Below are 17275 nucleotides of genomic sequence, written 5' to 3'. Positions count from 1 at the left end.
TGATAATACAGGCGCCATTAAACTGGCCAGAAATCTTAATTTCATATGAGATTCAAGAGTATTAATGATGTTTGGTTTGTCGGGTGCTCAACTGCCTGGACATTGGCGCCCGCAAGAGTATTGATGTTTGCATGCACTACATCAGTGAGAAAATTCAAGAAGGCCAGCTAGTCATCCAGCATATACCGCACAGTAAGCAAGCAGCAGATATTCTCACCAAATCAGTGACATATATCTGGACTGAATATTTAAAATTATTGATTGGAATGTGACATGTATGGTATATAGCAATATAAACATTTAGGGGAAATGCTGAAGCAACATTTTTATATTAATATCTCTGTCTTTTGTTGCTACCATAAAATATATGTGTGTTGGTGTAGCAACTGGACGTACTTTGTGCATGTGTTTTGCATTGTACTCTTTTTTTCTTGAAGTTTCTCTAATACTACTAACTCAATAAGCAACACATTTTGCGGACAGTATCCACATATGTTGCTGAGTGTACATATGACCTTATATCACTGCATAGCACATAGAGCAGAAGATATGACATCATAAACACTGAGGTGCATGAGTGCCACTACAAGCATGATGTTTAAATTTATTACTTCTTTGCTACAAATTCTGTTCAAAACATACTTCGCCGATAGTATTCACATATGCCACTGAGTGTACAATCACAAAAATATCTTTGTACAACTCATAGTTCAAGAGATATGACATCATAAACACTGAGATACGTGAAAAACTGCCACAACATGCATGAAGTATTTATACATTTATTCTTTACCAATAAGAAACTGCTACAGTAGAGTCAACTTAAGGAGATCCCTGACACCTGGTAGCCCTTTTGACAGCTTTCAACTGCAAAACATAAGCGGCTGTAGGGGCAAAACAATGGCTGGCTATAGATCCACAGTCTACCATCTGATAGTCTGTCATAGAGCTATGAAGGAGCATTTCCATGAAGATGTTCACAGTAAATTTGAATACTGTTCTGATATATCTTAACATTACACATATTCGTTTCTACGACTTTCTATTTTCAAAGGTGTCTTGATGAATACATGGAAATTGTTTCGATATTACATTACAAACACAGACCTTTTTTTGTTTTCGTTTCTAATAGTTAATTGGCAGTATGAGTTCCTGGGAAATAGCAGGTTTGTCAGTTAGAAAAATATCCGAGCATAAGGTAAGCCTACCCACAATTAATCCATTAGCTTCAGCACTGATCATTAGTTTATTTCACAACATCATATAATATGACAAATTTGAATGCATGTATTTTTTCTGAAAACATTTTGGAGACAGATCACGTGTATTTAACCTGCAGGTATACGATATGTTATAAAATTTTACTGACAGTCTTTTAATTCACTAGAAACTCTATTCTTGAAGAATCATCTTATGGAGCACTTTCCCATAGTCTGAGGGGATTCATCAAGCAAAGGCGATTTAGAAAGCCTTTTATGTATTGAGAAGTTCATGTTCCATGATGAAGTTTAATTACAGCTATTGGTATATCTGAACACTTCTTAAATAAGGAGATAATTCAGAGGCTTCCTTTGCCAGGATACAGGTTGGCTGGCAGCTTTTCGAGGAGCTCTTTGCGGTGTGGGGGAGTAGCCATGTATGTGAAAAAAGGCATCCCACTTGAGTCAATTGATGTTTCAAAGTACTGCACTGAAAAGGTGTTTGAATGTTGTGCAGGTGTGGTTAAATTTAATGGAGCTAAACTTCTAACTGTTGTTATTTATAGATCCCCAGACTCTGATTTCACAACATTTTTGCTAAAGCTAGAGGAGGTTCTTGGTTCACTTTATACGAAATACAAAAAGTTAGTTATACGTGGTGACTTCATTATTAATTGTATAAGTGATTGTGCAAGGAAGAGGATGCTGGTAGACCTCATTAATGCATATAATCTTATACAAACCATATTCTTCCCAACGAGAGTGCAAGGGAACAGTAGAACAACCATAGGCAACATTTTTGTTCATTCCTCATTACTAGAAGGGCATTCTGTTAGCAAAAAGGTGATTGGCCTTTCAGATCATGATGCACAAATTTTAACTCTAAAAGATTTTTGTGCTGCAACACGTGTTAAATATAGTCATCAGCTGTTTAGGAAAGCTGATCCAGTTGCTGTAGAAACCTTTGTAAACCTTATCAAGGAACAAGAGTGGCAAGATGTATATAGCGCTGATACAGTAGACAATAAATATAATGCTTTTCTCAAGACTTTTCTCGTGCTCTTTGAAAGTTAGAACGCTCAAAACAGGGTACTAGCACAAACAGGCAGCCTGGGTGACTGACTACAGGGATAAGAATATCTTGTAGAACAAAGTGACAATTATATCAAAACATTAGAAACAGTCAAAACCTAAATGCAGCAGCCCATTACAAACAGTATTGTAAGGTGCTTAAAAGTGTTATTAGGAAGGCAAAAAGTATGTGGTATGCAGATAGATTAGCTAAGTCTCAGGATAAAATTAAAACCATATGGTCTGTCGTAAAGGAAGTGGCTGGTCTGCAGAGACAGGTTGAGGATATAGAATCAGTGCATAGTGGGAATGTCCGTGTTACTGATAAGTTGCATATATGTATAGTATTTAATAATCACTTTCTGAATTTAGCAGGTGAACTAAATAGAAACCTAGTCCCAACAGGGAATCATATAGTGCTCTTAGAAAAAAGTGTTCCGAGACTGTTACCTGAAATGCTCCTCCATGATACTGACAAGAGGGAGATTGAGTTAATAATTAAATCACTAAGGATCAAGAACTCTCATGGATATGAGGGGGTATCTATCAGAATACTGAAGTATTGTTCTATGTATGTTCGCCCAGTACTTAGCCATATCTGTAAATTTTCCTTTAGGAGTGGTCGGTTTCCTGACCGATTAAAGTACTCGGTAGTGAAGCCACTTTATAAAAAGGGAGACATTGATAATGTTGACAATTTTAGACCTATTTCTATGCCATAGGTGTTTGCTAAAGTTATCGAGAAGGTTGTATATACAAGGTTACTGGAGCATTTAAATTCACATAATTTGCTGTCAAATGTTCAGTTTGGTTTTAGAAATGGTTTAACAACTGAAAATGCTATATTCTCTTTTCTCTGTGGGGTTTTGGATGGATTAAATAAAAGGCTGCGAACGCTAGGTGTTTTCTTTGATTTAACGAAGGCTTTTGACTGTGTTGACTACAAAATATTACAGCAGAAGTTGGACCATTATGGAGTAAGGGGAGTAGCTTATAATTAGTTCACCTCTTACTTTAAGAACAGAAAGCAGAAGGTAATTGTCCGCAGTATTGTGAGTGGTAGTGATGTTCAGTCCAAATGGGGCACTGTTAAATGGGGTGTTCCCGAAGGGTCAGTGCTGGGGCCACTGCTGTTTCTTATTTATATAAATGATATGCCTTCTAGTATTACAGGTGATTCAAAAATATTTCTGTTTGCTGATGACACCAGCTTGGTAGTGAAGGATCTTGTGTGTAATATTGAAACAGTATCAAATAATGTAATTCAAGAAATAAGTATGTGGCTTGTGGAAAATAATTTAATGCTAAATCACAGTAAGACTCAGTTTTTACAGTTTCTAACTCACAATTCAACAAGAACCGATATTTTGATCAGACAGAATGGGCATATTATAAGCGAGACGGGGTAGTTCAAGTTCCTAGGCGTTCGGATAGATAGTAAGCTGTTGTGGAAAGCCCATGTCCAGGATCATGTTCAGAAACTAAATGCTGCTTTATTGACCATTAGAACAGTATCTGAAATAAGTGACACTTCAACACGAAAAGTAGTCTACTTCGCATATTTTCATACGCTTATGTCGTATGGTATTATTTTATGGGGTAATTCTTCTGATTCAAAAAGGGTATTTTTGGCTCAAAAACGGGCTGTTCGAGCTATATGTGGTGTAAGTTCGAGAACCTCTTGTCGACCCCTATTCAATAGTCTGGGAATTCTGACATTGCCCTCACAGTATATATTTTCTTTAATGTAGTTTGTTGTTAGCAATATTAGCCTATTCCCAAGAGTTAGCAGCTTTCACTCAGTTAATACTAGGCATAAATCCAATCTGCGTGTGGAATGCACTTCCTTGACTCTTGTGCAGAAAGGAGTGCAGTATTCTGCTGCATCCATTTTGAATAAGCTACCACAAGAACTCAAAAATCTTAGCAGTAGCCCAAACTCTTTTAAGTCTAAACTGAAGAGTTTCCTCATGGCTCACTCCTATTCTGTCGATGAGCTCCTGGAAGAGCTAAAAAATTAAGCAAATTCCAGTGTTACATTGTTGATTTTCTTTATTTAAACTTACGACTTGTCACCTGAATATGTTTTTTATATTTCATTTTATCTGTTTCTAATATCGTGTTATAATTTCATGTATTGACTCGTTCCATGACCATGGAGACTTCTCCTTAATTTGCCCCCACGGAAAAATAAATAAATAAATAAATAAAAATTAAGAAAAGATGGAATTTGTTCTGTTCGTATTTTCCTCACGAGTGTGTAAGCTGAGGAATGCTTCTGTGCTGTTTCAGAAGTCAAAGCACCATGTTTAGATTTCGGAATTCTTTCAAAGCTTTATATATGCTTAGTATCTCATTGTGGGCGATGCATGCTACAGGAAGAGAAAAGTGCCCAGGGGGCCAAAAATGATAGAACTTTATTACTAACACCAGAGTACACAATAGCGTTTGGATCCGGATAACAACTGAAATAAAATCTTCAGAATGAAAGCGACTGCAAGTTTGTCACAGTTGGGAAAGACTACCGAAGGCAAAGCCGGTATAAACTGCATTAGTGATGTCGCAGGCTCTGACTGGCTCTGATGAGTAGAGCTTCCAGTGTCGAACACTACTGTCAAGGTCGAGACTGGAACTTACAGTGACTGTCGAGCTGTTGGACAGCGTCCTTTAAGGTCGTCCAGCGGAGAACTATCAGAAAATTATCCTAGGATCACATGGTTTGTGGAGAGGGGCTAATGGCGGCGCAGCAGCACTGTACCCAACAGACGTGGCGCCCGCTGGTACTGCAGCGGCTGTCACAGGCAGTATTGCTGCTGATCTATCCAAAATTTGTCGTTGTAAGTATGGTTTGCTGTGCCACAGTGGTAGGAAGTGTAACCTCAGTACATAAAACGTTCATGAACACATAACTATAATTTATGTGGTGAAAGTATGTGATATTTTTATTATATGTGCATAAATAAAATTTTCGGCGAATAAGCAATCATTTTTGAGTGATTCGGTGAAAGGTGGCTCCCATTGCATGGACGCTCACTTAATTCTTCAAAGTGTGGAAATTAAAGCAATGCTGGCAGTATATTCAGATTCGAGTATATGGGCATCTTCAGTGATCATAAACGCTTTCCCAGTGGATTTGAGAAAGGAAGTAACAAGGTTTCTGGTAGCAGTAGAATTTAGATTGAGTGTAGCTCAAGGAAATCAACTATACTACAGTGTATTTTGGTACATTTGCTCGATGCGTAAATCCAAAATTCGGTATAGAATAACTTCAATACTTCATCATATTTAACTTTTGTGGGGCCCAGATCGAAAATATTAGATTTCAAATGAGTCTCCCGGACACTGTAAATAGATCCAACACATCATACAAGAACTACGAAACTGTAGTTTTGAACACATTATGTACATGTTGGAGCAACGACAGGTAATAGCCAGATGTCAACTATCCAATCATCACTTGTTTCATTTGGGCAAGTAGTGCATCTCTGAAGTGAGCATCTGATATTTAAATAGAGCTCGATATGCAGCTCAACAGCCACTCAAAATATACTTTTGATATCGAAAAGTGATTCAAGAATGGATTTTCGTTTATGAATGATACTTCATTTATACGTGTATTTGATGTTCCTTTGTTATTTCTGTACAATACTCACTTCCAAAACCAACAGTTACGCTTCCTCTTTTTCTTATTGCATTCTTGACTCAATTCTAATGTCATAATCTAAATGATGAACACTAATTTCTGTTCAAGTAATCTCAGTTGAATAGTAATCTCAGTTAAATAGAAAGTCGAACAACTGGAATTTTTGTCAAGAGTACGTGAAAGAACAGTGCACGTATATCAACTGTCATATGCTTCCTTCAACTTCGTGGTATGCAATTGACTCGTAATTGATAGTACTGACAGCTAATTGAAAACTGAGCATTTTTAATCATATATATATATACAGGGTGAGCCACCTAACATTACCGCTGGATATATTTCGTAAACCACATCAAATACTGACGAATCGATTCCACAGACCGAACATGAGGAGAGGGGCTAGTGTAATTGGTTAATACAAACCATAAAAAAATGCACGGAAGTATGTTTTTTAACACAAACCTGCGTTTTTTTAAATGGAACCCCGTTAGTTTTGTTAGCACATCTGAACATATAAACAAATACGTAATCAGTGCCGTTTGTTGCATTGTAAAATGTTAATTATATCCGGACATATTGTAACCTAAAGTGGACGCTTGAGTACCACTCCTCGCCTGTTCGATCGTGTGTATCGGAGAGCACCGAATTACGTAGGGATCCAAAGGGAACGGTGATGGACCTACAGAAGAGACTGGAACAGCACATTACGTCCACATGCTAACACCTTTTTATTGGTCTTTTTCACAGAAGCACATGTACATTACCATGAGGGGTGAGGTACACGTACACACGTGGTTTCCGTTTTCAATTACGGAGTGGAATAGAGTGTGTCCCAACATGTCAGGCCAATAGATGTTCAATGTGGTGGCCATCATTTGCTGCACACAGTTGCAGTCTCTGGCGTAATGAATGTCGTACACGCCACAGTACATCTGGTGTAATGTCGCCGCAGGCTGTCACGTTGTTTCATATCCTCTGGGGTTGTAGGCACATCACGGTACACATTCTCCTTTAACGTATCCCACAGAAAGAAGTCCAGAGGTGTAAGATCAGGAGAACGGGCTGGCAAATTTATGCGTCCTCCACGTCCTATGAAACGCCCATCGAACATCCTGTCAAGGGTCAGCCTAGTGCAGGTGCACCATCATGCTGATACCACATACGTCGACGCGTTTCCAGTGGGACATTTTCGAGCAACGTTGGCAGATCATTCTGTAGAAACGCGATGTATGTTCCAGCTGTTTCGGCCCCTGCAATGAAGTGAGGACCAATGAGGTGGTCGCCAATGATTCCGCACCATATGTTTACAGTCCACAGTCGCTGTCGCTCTACCTGTCTGAGCCAGCGAGGATTGTCCACGGACCAGTAAGGCATGTTCCGTAGATTCACTGCCCCGTGGTTTGTGAAACCCGCTTCATCGGTAAACAGGTAGAACTGCAACGCATTCTCTGTTAATGCCCATTGACAGAATTGCACTCGATAATTAAAGTCATCACCATGTAATTGCTGATGTAGCGACACATGAAACGGGTGAAAGCGGTGACGATGCAGTATGCGCAAGACACTACTTTGACTCAGTCCACCGGCTCTCGCAATGTCCTGTGTACTCATGTGTGGGTTCATGGCAACAGCAGCTAACACACCAACTGCACCCGCTTCTCCTGTGACGGGCCTGTTACGGACCCGTTTGCGTGCTACGACCATACCTGGCGGTAGATGTTTTGCAATGTGCGGCATGTTGGATGCTCTCTGTCCGGGTACCGTTCTGCATACACCCTGCAGGCTTCAGCTGCATTTCGTCGACACTCGCCATAGATGAGTATCATCTCCGCCTTTTCAGAGTTCGAATACACCATGGTCACAGTTCCTACAACACTACACTATCACAGACGTCTGGTAACACTGTGTACTACAGTTGGTCTGCGTGCGGAGACGAATGCAGAGTAACAATAGCAGCAAGCGCTACATGTGGACACTGCGACAGCTAGACCAAACCACAACAGTGCACTACAGCCACACTCGTAAACACGGTCGTCATCGTAAACATGTCGCTGCAGATACTGCTCGCCGACCGTGGCCTGTGTTTGTTACAAAACGCAACTGAACGTCGGAGGTTCCAAGCGTCAACTTTAGGTTACAATATCTCCGGATGTAATTAACATTTTCCAATGCAACAAACGGCACTGATTACGTATTTGTTTATATCTTCAGATGTGCTAACAAAACTAACGTGGTTCCATTTAAAAAAACGTAGGTTTGTGTTAAAAAACATACTTCCGTGCATTTTTGTATGGTTTGTATTAAACAATTACACTAGCCCCTCTCCTCACGTTCGGTCTGTGGAATCGGTTCGTCAGTATTTGATGTAGTTTACGAAATATATCCAGCGGTAACGTTAGGTGGCTCACCCTGTATATATATATATATATATATATATATATATATATATATATATATATATATATACACAATTTTCATAAAAATTGAGGATAGAAAATTTTATATCTGCAGCTCTTATAGCCAAAAGGTTCATCGAGCAAACCATCTGGCTGGGGAGCACAGAACTTGTATTCGACTCTCTGATGTGCTCTACATCATTTCTGTATCGAAATAGATAGGAATGAGAGAGTTGATAAGGTAAGTAAATATTAATAAAGAATAAAAATTTTTAAGTCTCATTGTATGAAAGCAGTTCCAAGTAAGACTTTATTGAATTCATCAGAAGGTATCACACAGCCCACCACGCCATAGACAAGGTATTCGTCATAATTATTCTCTAAAGTGAAATATTTTTAAAAGCAAATGAAGTAAGTTTTCCCCCAAATATTGAGGAGCAAAGATGGAATTACACAAAGACTGCATTCATTATTTGTTCTTGATGCCATGAGTATATTTGCTTCTAATGTTTCTGTGACAAATACCATCCATCTAGTTGTTCGAAGGAAAGTGAAGACTTGTGACAAATTGAGTGAAAGAGATATTGTAAATCGACCCAGAATAAGTTTTTAGTTCTTTACTAATCCAAGTCGTTTGGAATTTATTTGCCTACCTTGTTGTTTATTATTCCTTATTAATCTACTTGCATTATTAACCATTCTATTCTTACCAATTGAGATACAAAAAAAAAGAAAATGAAGAAACACTGGAGAATACATTAGCAAATCGAACAAAGATTTCTGCTTTCCATCCAAATGACTTGGTCGTTATGCCAAAGCCGCTTTCGCTGAATACCGTTTCCTTATGGGTGCATAAGTTTTAGTCTATTGCTTGTCATGAGGGTTTCTAAAAAGGGGGTGTGTTGGTCTAAAATATTTTAGTGTCTTTCATTTTAGGCTGTACACAAGTGACCTGTCAAATATGAGCCAAATCAGTTGGCTGTATTATGCTTTCCTCTTGTGAGTTGAAATGCAGTGTGCCACAAAGATTTTATGACCACAACCTTGAGGACTTCATATGTTGCAGTACTCCCTTAATCCTGCACTGGATATTCTGCCTTCATGTACAATTAAATACCTTCAAAGTAACTGAACATTTAGATTGTTACCTAAAAGCATTTCATGTACATGAACCAAGTGTATTTCATCAAAATCGAACTTTTACTAACTCTTCATAGTGTAGTGGATACTTCTGACACCAAATGTAACGGGAAGCATATTAGGACTCGTCTGAGCTTCCCAAGTGATTTATTGTTTCCAACTATAGTGCCGCATTCCCCTCAGTCTGTGTCACCAGGTTCCGCAATGCTGAGGACACCACTTGGCTGACTGCTTCAGCAACCCGTACGTGTACTGCTGTGTATTGGCCTTGTACGGCCTTGACGTCAGGATGCGCCGGTAGCTGACTCAGCGGCCTTCACCTCTGCCACCTTAGCGCCGCCTGCTGCAAGGTGACCCACGATGTACTCCCTATCCAGTGTGGCTAAGAATGCGGTAACAACAAGTGCCCATGATCGGGCAGCTGAATCTTCGGCCCTCGCCCGGGATGTCTCCGGTGTGTGTTGGGAGCCATTACGACTGCCCGCGGTAGCGAGCCATGGAGTGTCCCATCGCTGGCTGGCTACAGACCCCACATCAACCTCAGAGGGTCGAACCAGGCACCCACCGTGGACTGGAACACTGGTGACCCATCAGCTGCTGCGTGTAGCCGGTGGTGTGACATGCCCCGCCGTCCAGGAGAGTTGTCACACTTGAATGCCTTGTTAGAAAATCGGCACTTATTTATACATGGCTGTGTGCCTCTGTTTTGCTAATGTGCCGCTCTGACTCACGTACACACAACACCTAGGTTGCGCCAGTGGGCCCCTTTTGCTTGTGACTTGCACAATGCAAACTGCTGTGCGGACTTTTCCCAGCTGTTCTATGCCCTTGTGGCCTCTATTTTACTTTGCAACTGCTGGTGAGCATAACTCACTGTAAACAGAGCTGCGCCTGGCTGTAACTTATGCGCTCAGAAACACTGCACCAAAACTGACTTTTCCTATCCCAGACGGTAGTGCCGCTACATTATTCCTCCCTTTGGAAAGACCCAGTCCCCGGATCGACCTTTAAGTAACTCTTAACTTGTTTGGGTCGGCACCTATGACATATTTCCTTACTTTTAGAAAACTTAAATGTGGTCTAGTGCTCCTTAAAACACATGACATGAAACAAAACGTACAAATTCCTTACTGGACGAGCACTGCTGGACCAATCCCTTACCTACTCGTCTCACGCCCTCGGTATCCAATCCACAGGGACTTGGGCTACCCTTGGTTCCACCTTGGAATCAGCTCACCACCTGATCAGAATGAAAAGAACACATAACAGATTTAAGGCTGCAAAGACACTTGGCACACAGGTGCCCATAATGATCGTTATTTACTGTTGCCTTTCCCTATACTGAGCGGCATGTTGCACAAGCTGTTCAGCTGATATGAGCCCCTCTTGCTCTAGTGTGAACAGATTTACAGATCTCAACAGAACTGACTCCAGGGTTTGGTTTAACAAGGTCAGATTCTGCCTTGGCAAGAACTCTAAAGTTGCTTATGGCCAGTACAGCTGTAGCTGCATAACGTTCAATTGCGTGACTCCTGAAAATGATGCTGGCAGATGGAAGGTTGGTCCTATTATGTTACACACAGTTCCATTGATTAAAATTCCGCTCCCCTAGAGCTCTACACGTTTCGCTTCTGCAAATACTCCCTGCTCAAAACAACTTGCTACTACTACCAAATTCTCATAGGTGGACAAGATCCAATGCATCCTGACCCCTTTGCAAGCTCAATTTTGGCTCCACGATATCCCTTGGACAGTCTATTTCTTTCTTCCTGGCTAAAAATAGCTGCATCGTGCAAGTGTACGGATTGGTGCTTATTACCCTGGCTGGACATACCGCTACCTTCCCTCTATGGTGGCTTTTTAGTTCCTCCCTTGTCATCTCGGTGTACCGGCTGTTAACTGCTGAGATCAGCAATACCTCCTCAGTTTTTACTTCTACGAACCATTACCCTTCCTCCCTCTTCAAAAAGACTGATGTCCCTAGCAGGCTCACAATACTGAAAAACACATACGACATATGAAAATACAATGCCTAATTAATTAATGCAAACACAACGATACATAACAAGAAAACAAAAAAAAACTACAAATACTCTACTGCTTTCTGGATTGCAACGCATACGGTACTTCATGCTGTATTCTATCTTCCTGGTTTTCTCTGTGCTCAGCACCTCTCTTCGCTCTCTCTTTCTTCCTCTTTCCTTCCTGTGACACGCCTGGAATCATTATTGTTGGCCGGCCGGAGTGGCCGAGCGGTTCTAGGCACTACAGTCTAGAACCGCGCGACCGCTATGGTCGCAGGTTCGAATCCTGACTTGGGCATGGATGTGTGTGATGTCTTTAGGTTAGTTAGGTTGAAGTAGTTCTAAGTTCTAGGGGACTGATGACAACAGCAGTTAAGTCTCATAGTGCTCAGAGCCATTTGAACCATTTTTGTACTATTGTTGTTCTAGTTGGCAGCTGAAGCTTAACATTAACGGGGGATGTGTTTTCAACAACATGGTATAGCCCTTGATACCTCGTGAGCAGCTTCTTCGTTTTCCCTTTCTGCGTATAGGGACTGGACAGCATTGCCCATTGCTCCACTCTGTACTGTGGTAAACTTCCTTTCCGCTTCACTGCGTCTTCCTGCCATTCCAAAGCCTTCGTATTTACCTTTTGTACCCGTTTCCAGACATCCCGAATTGTTCTCGCGAATTGACGTACAGATTCACCGGTCCTTCCTTTCTGTAGCTTCACTAGATCAAACGGTGACATTTTTCGGCCGTGCACTACCTCATATGGAAACAAACCGGTATTTGTATGGATTTTTGTATTATACGCACATACAATATGCTTCAAATGCTCAGCATCTTCCTGACTGTTCTGTGTACCCATTATGTCCTTCCGTTCACCTGTGGATGCAAGGCGCTCGTCCTCAACTTCTTTACGTTCAACAATTTACACAGTTCCTTCATTAAATGCAACATGAAGTTGGTCCCTTGGTCAGTAATTATTGTCTCTGGTACACCAAACTTCAAAATCCAGTTGTTTACTAACGCTTGCACGACCATTGCTGCCTGTTGATTTGACATAGCCACCATCTCCACATACCTCGAAAAATGGTCTATTATTGTCAGAACGAATCTGTTCGCCTGAAAGGTCCTAAGACATCAATCCCCAACAAAGAAAATGGACATGTCGCTTCCAGCAATCGTTGTAGCTGTATCTGTTTCCGACTCAAATCTGCTCTCTGTGCACATGGTATACAATTCTTGACAAACTGATCCACATCTACTTTCCTACTTCTCCACCAATACCTCTCTGCCACTCTCCTATTCGTCGCTCTACTCCCACCATGACCAGATAACACGTGATCATGTGCTTCCTTTAAAACCTCATCTCTCAGTTTTGCTGGCACTACTGCCCTTGGCCCTAAATTCGTTTCCCTGCACAGAAGACCGTCGTACATATTAAATTGAGGCAGTGTCTGATACAATTTACAGTCGTTGTCAGTGTCCTGTAATTCTTGCCACACTGCTAGGTCATAACGCATGACTTCTGCTTTTGCCACCTTCCTATTTAGTGCATCTGCATTACCATACTTGTTCCCAGGCTTGTGCACCACCTGGTAGTCGAATTCACTAAGCCTCACATCCCATCTAGCTAGTCTAGTGGACGGATCCTTCAACCCCAACAGCCACTTCAACGCAGCATGATCTGTCATTACCCGAAATCTTTTCCCATATAAGTAACATTTATAATATGTGATTCCATAGATAATGCTAAGCATCTCCCTCGCCGTTGTTGAGTAATTCCTCTCTGCTGCACAGGTACAGGATGCTCTTTCCTATCTAATCCTGACTAAGAACACGCCCTAATGCTTGATTCGATGCATCACATGCTAATACAAACTCATTTTCAAAATCTGGAAACACAAGAACCGGATTTGATGTTAACACTTCTTTCAGTTTGTCAAACGCTTTCTGACACTCTTCTGTCCGCTCAAATTTCACACCCTTCCATAACAATCGCGTCAACGGCTGTGCTAAATCTGCAAAACCCTTCACGAACTTTCGATAGAAATTGCAAATTCTGATGAATGACTGTAGTTCGTTAACTGTTTTCGGTTCCCGAAAATCCCTTAGAGACTGTACCAACCTCGGATCTGCTCGCACTCCGTCTTTACTGATGTTATGACCTAAACATTCCACTTGTTCCAACGCAAAATGACACTTCTCCAGGCTCAACGGTAAATGAACTGCTCTTAACATCATCAAGACTTCCCTTAATTGCTGTCTATGCGGCTCCATACTACTTGAAAACACTATAATGTCATCCAAACAGACAAGACACTGCCGTGGTTTCAAACCCCTCAACACACTGTCTAGCAACCTCTGAAACGCTGCCGGGGCGTTTTTCAAACCGAATGGCATTCTGCTGTATTGGTAATGGCCTCCCGGAGTAGAGAACACAGTTTTTTGTACGATCCTCTGGAGCCACCTCTAACTGATGATAAACACTTGTCAAATCCATCGTAGAAAAGTACTGGCACTGTCCTAAGTGATCCAAAGTCTCCTATATGTTCGGGATGGGGTATGTGTCCATTACTGTCTTATTATTGAGGTATCGGTAGTCACAATAGAACTTGTATTTCATAGATCCATCCATAGATTTTTTTTAGGCACAACGACAGTGCCCACTCCCCAGCAACTATTACTATGCTCTATAATACAGCCCGCAAGCTGCTGATCAATGAAATCCTCTACAATCGGCTGCAAATACCTCGGTATGCTGTATGGTTTACGGTAAACGGGTGCTTCATTCCCTGTTGGTATCCTATGTTGAACTAATGGAGTTGCTGGCAACGGCCCTTGTGGAAAAAACAAATCCTTAAATTCTCACAATAATCCTTCCAACTGCTCTCTTCTCCTCCTTTCAAATACTTAATTTTGTCACGCAGTGCAGTTCTATCGCTGATCGCTTCACCTACCTCTTGAACACCAGTCTTCGTCACCTGGCACATCCAAATTTGCTACTGCAACTCCTTTTCCCAAATTTGCGACTACATCGCTAAAATTACCCACGTTCACGGGAATTACTCGCCCGTCGTTCCCCTCCTGTACGCGTACAACACTACCTTTCACAAAACAGCACAATGGACCCAAAACTTCATTATGCTCCAATGGTTCAATACCACGTACTGTACCGTTAGGTAGATTCGACTCTACATTTACCCAAAGTGACTTCCCGGTGCCACCAGACACACACTCATGCGAATTAAGCCTTAATGCTAATATACGCGGTTCAGTTGGTTTGTTCATTACGTTGAACGCTCCTCACGACAGCTCTGCATCGACAACAGTTTCCCCTAGCTGAAATAACATTCCACCAAGTTCCACAGTTCGTTGTCCAAGGTCAACTTAGGCATGTTGTTGATGCAAGAAATCTACTCCTAGGATCATGTCGTAGCCCTCGCTCACCCGTGGTACCACCTCCATGTATGCATTAAATCAGACTTCCCTATTCGAAAGTCAACTGTCACCGACTCGAAAGGCGTGACCTTGTTATCCCCCACTCCACGCAACCTATAACGTGGTGGGTCTAACTTCCTTAGTCCCGTTATATTCTTAGTAGCCACGGACACTTGCGCCCCTGTGCCTAACAAAATCTTAAACTTTTTAGTTCCTATGGATCCTACCGCTGAACATTCCACCTCTGCATACGTATTCGTAGCATTTAAATTAAACGGGAGCTCCCTTAGGTGGGTCTTGGGTCCTCTCTGCCGTTTAGCGATTGTCCACATCTACTAACTCCACTTCTCCATCCTCCACACTGCTGATTTCCACCCCTTCCTCTATTCCTCGGCGATTGGGTACATTGCCTCTGCACATGTCCCATACAACCACCCTTATAATATTTTATACCCTCTGTAAACACTGTTTGTCTGTCACATATCCCCGTTGCCACGTCTATTTCCTCACATGGGATTGCCAGCTGAATGGCTGGATACAAATCTTTCGGAGTTCCTGCACGCAGTTTCCGCGACATATGTGCCGGTAACCCCCTCAAAAATACATCAAGTGCCCTTTACTCGGCCTCCTGCAACAGAACACCAATCGCTTCACCGCTCTGACCCAACTCGTAAGTGTACTCGTTAATTTCTCTTATATTGTACACAAATTTCTCTCTCGTCTCCCCTTGACTCTTCGTCATTGTACTCAACCTCTCCCTAAAGTACCGAGCGCTATTCTGTTTCTTGTACCTTTGCAAAAGCCCCTCCTTCAACTGCTTAAACTGACCTGCCTTCCTTAAGACCTCAGTACACTTTACATATGTCTTCGCTTCACCCATTAATCTAATCTTGGCTACATGTAACAACTGTTCATCCAGCCAACCATTCATCACAGCTGAAGTTTCCAAGTCCTCCACAAACGAACGCACATCCTTAGATGCCTTGCAGAAAACGAAATAATCAAACTCATGGCAGCTAGATCAATCTCCTGCTGCGACACCCTAGGCAAAAACGACTGATCCAATGCGGTTTCCTGCTCACTTTCAGATGTTAATTCACTTCTCAACTGCGTATTGTCCACTGTCAATTGTGTTACCTTTTCCACTAAAATCCGTAACACTTCTGGTACCGACACACCTTGCGTCCCTGACTCTGCCATTTTATTCCTTTTGCTCCCATTTAGTCCCGAAACAAAACATTTAACTACAAAAATAACCCAAATCCCCACACCTCAGTATCATCATACTCAATAACATCATACTCAAACCAATATAAAAGTAACGAAATGCCACGAAAAAAGAATAAATCTTACTGCCCCAAATACACTAACACTTACTCTGACAACAAAAAAATACTATGCCCACACAAAATATCTACAATGTTTGCCATGAGCCATGCTCAAAAACGCAAAAAAAGAAAGAAAACGTCCAACACCCAAAAGAAAACTGGTAAAAACTCACCACATCTTGTGACTGTAATGCAGGCGGTGGGCTCGAATGTTGTACTGTACAGACGACGTCCGCTATTCTGACACCAAATGTAGTGGCAACTTCTGACACCGAATGTAAGAGCAACATCAAATGTAGCGGGAAGAGGTAGAAGGCACTGTATTAAGACTCATCCGGGCTTTCCAAGCGATTTATTGTTTCCAACTACAGTGCCGCATTCTCCTCAGTCTGCATCACCAGGTCCCGCAATGCTCAGGACACCACTTCAATGACAGTGAAATGGCTGGGCGCGGAATGGCTGCCTCTGCGACCCATGCACGCACTGCTGTGTATCGGCCTTGTACGGCCAGTAGCCGACTCAGCGGCCTTCGCCTCTGTCACCTCAGTGCCGCCCTCTGCAAGGTGACCCGTGACGTGCTCCCTCACAGGTGTGGCTAATGATCTGGCGACAACGATCCCCGCGATCCTGAGCTGAATCTGCAGACCTCGTCCTGGACGTCTCCAGTGTGTGTTGGGAGCCAAGACGACTGCCTGCGGCAGAGAGCCGTGAAGTGGTCCGTCATTGGCTGGCTACGGACCCCATGTCAGCCTCAAAGGGTCGATCCAGCGACCCGCCGTGGACTGGAGCACTGGCGCCCCATCTGCTGCTGTGTGTAGCCAGTGGTGTGACACGCCCTGCAGTCCAGAAGAGCCGTCACACTTGGATGCCTTGTTAGAAAACTGGCACCAAATTATACGCGGCTGTGCACCTCTGTTTTGCTAATGTGCCGCTCCAGATCACACCTAGGTTGCACCAGTGGTCCCCTAGTCCCTGTGACTTGCACCATGAAAACTGCTGAGTGTTTTTTTCCCAGTAGTTCTACGCCCCTGTGGCCTCTATTTTA

This window comes from Schistocerca piceifrons, chromosome 3, assembly GCF_021461385.2.
Source record: "Schistocerca piceifrons isolate TAMUIC-IGC-003096 chromosome 3, iqSchPice1.1, whole genome shotgun sequence".
NCBI lineage: Eukaryota > Metazoa > Arthropoda > Insecta > Orthoptera > Acrididae > Schistocerca > Schistocerca piceifrons.
Note: the sequence above shows the minus strand (reverse complement) of the source record.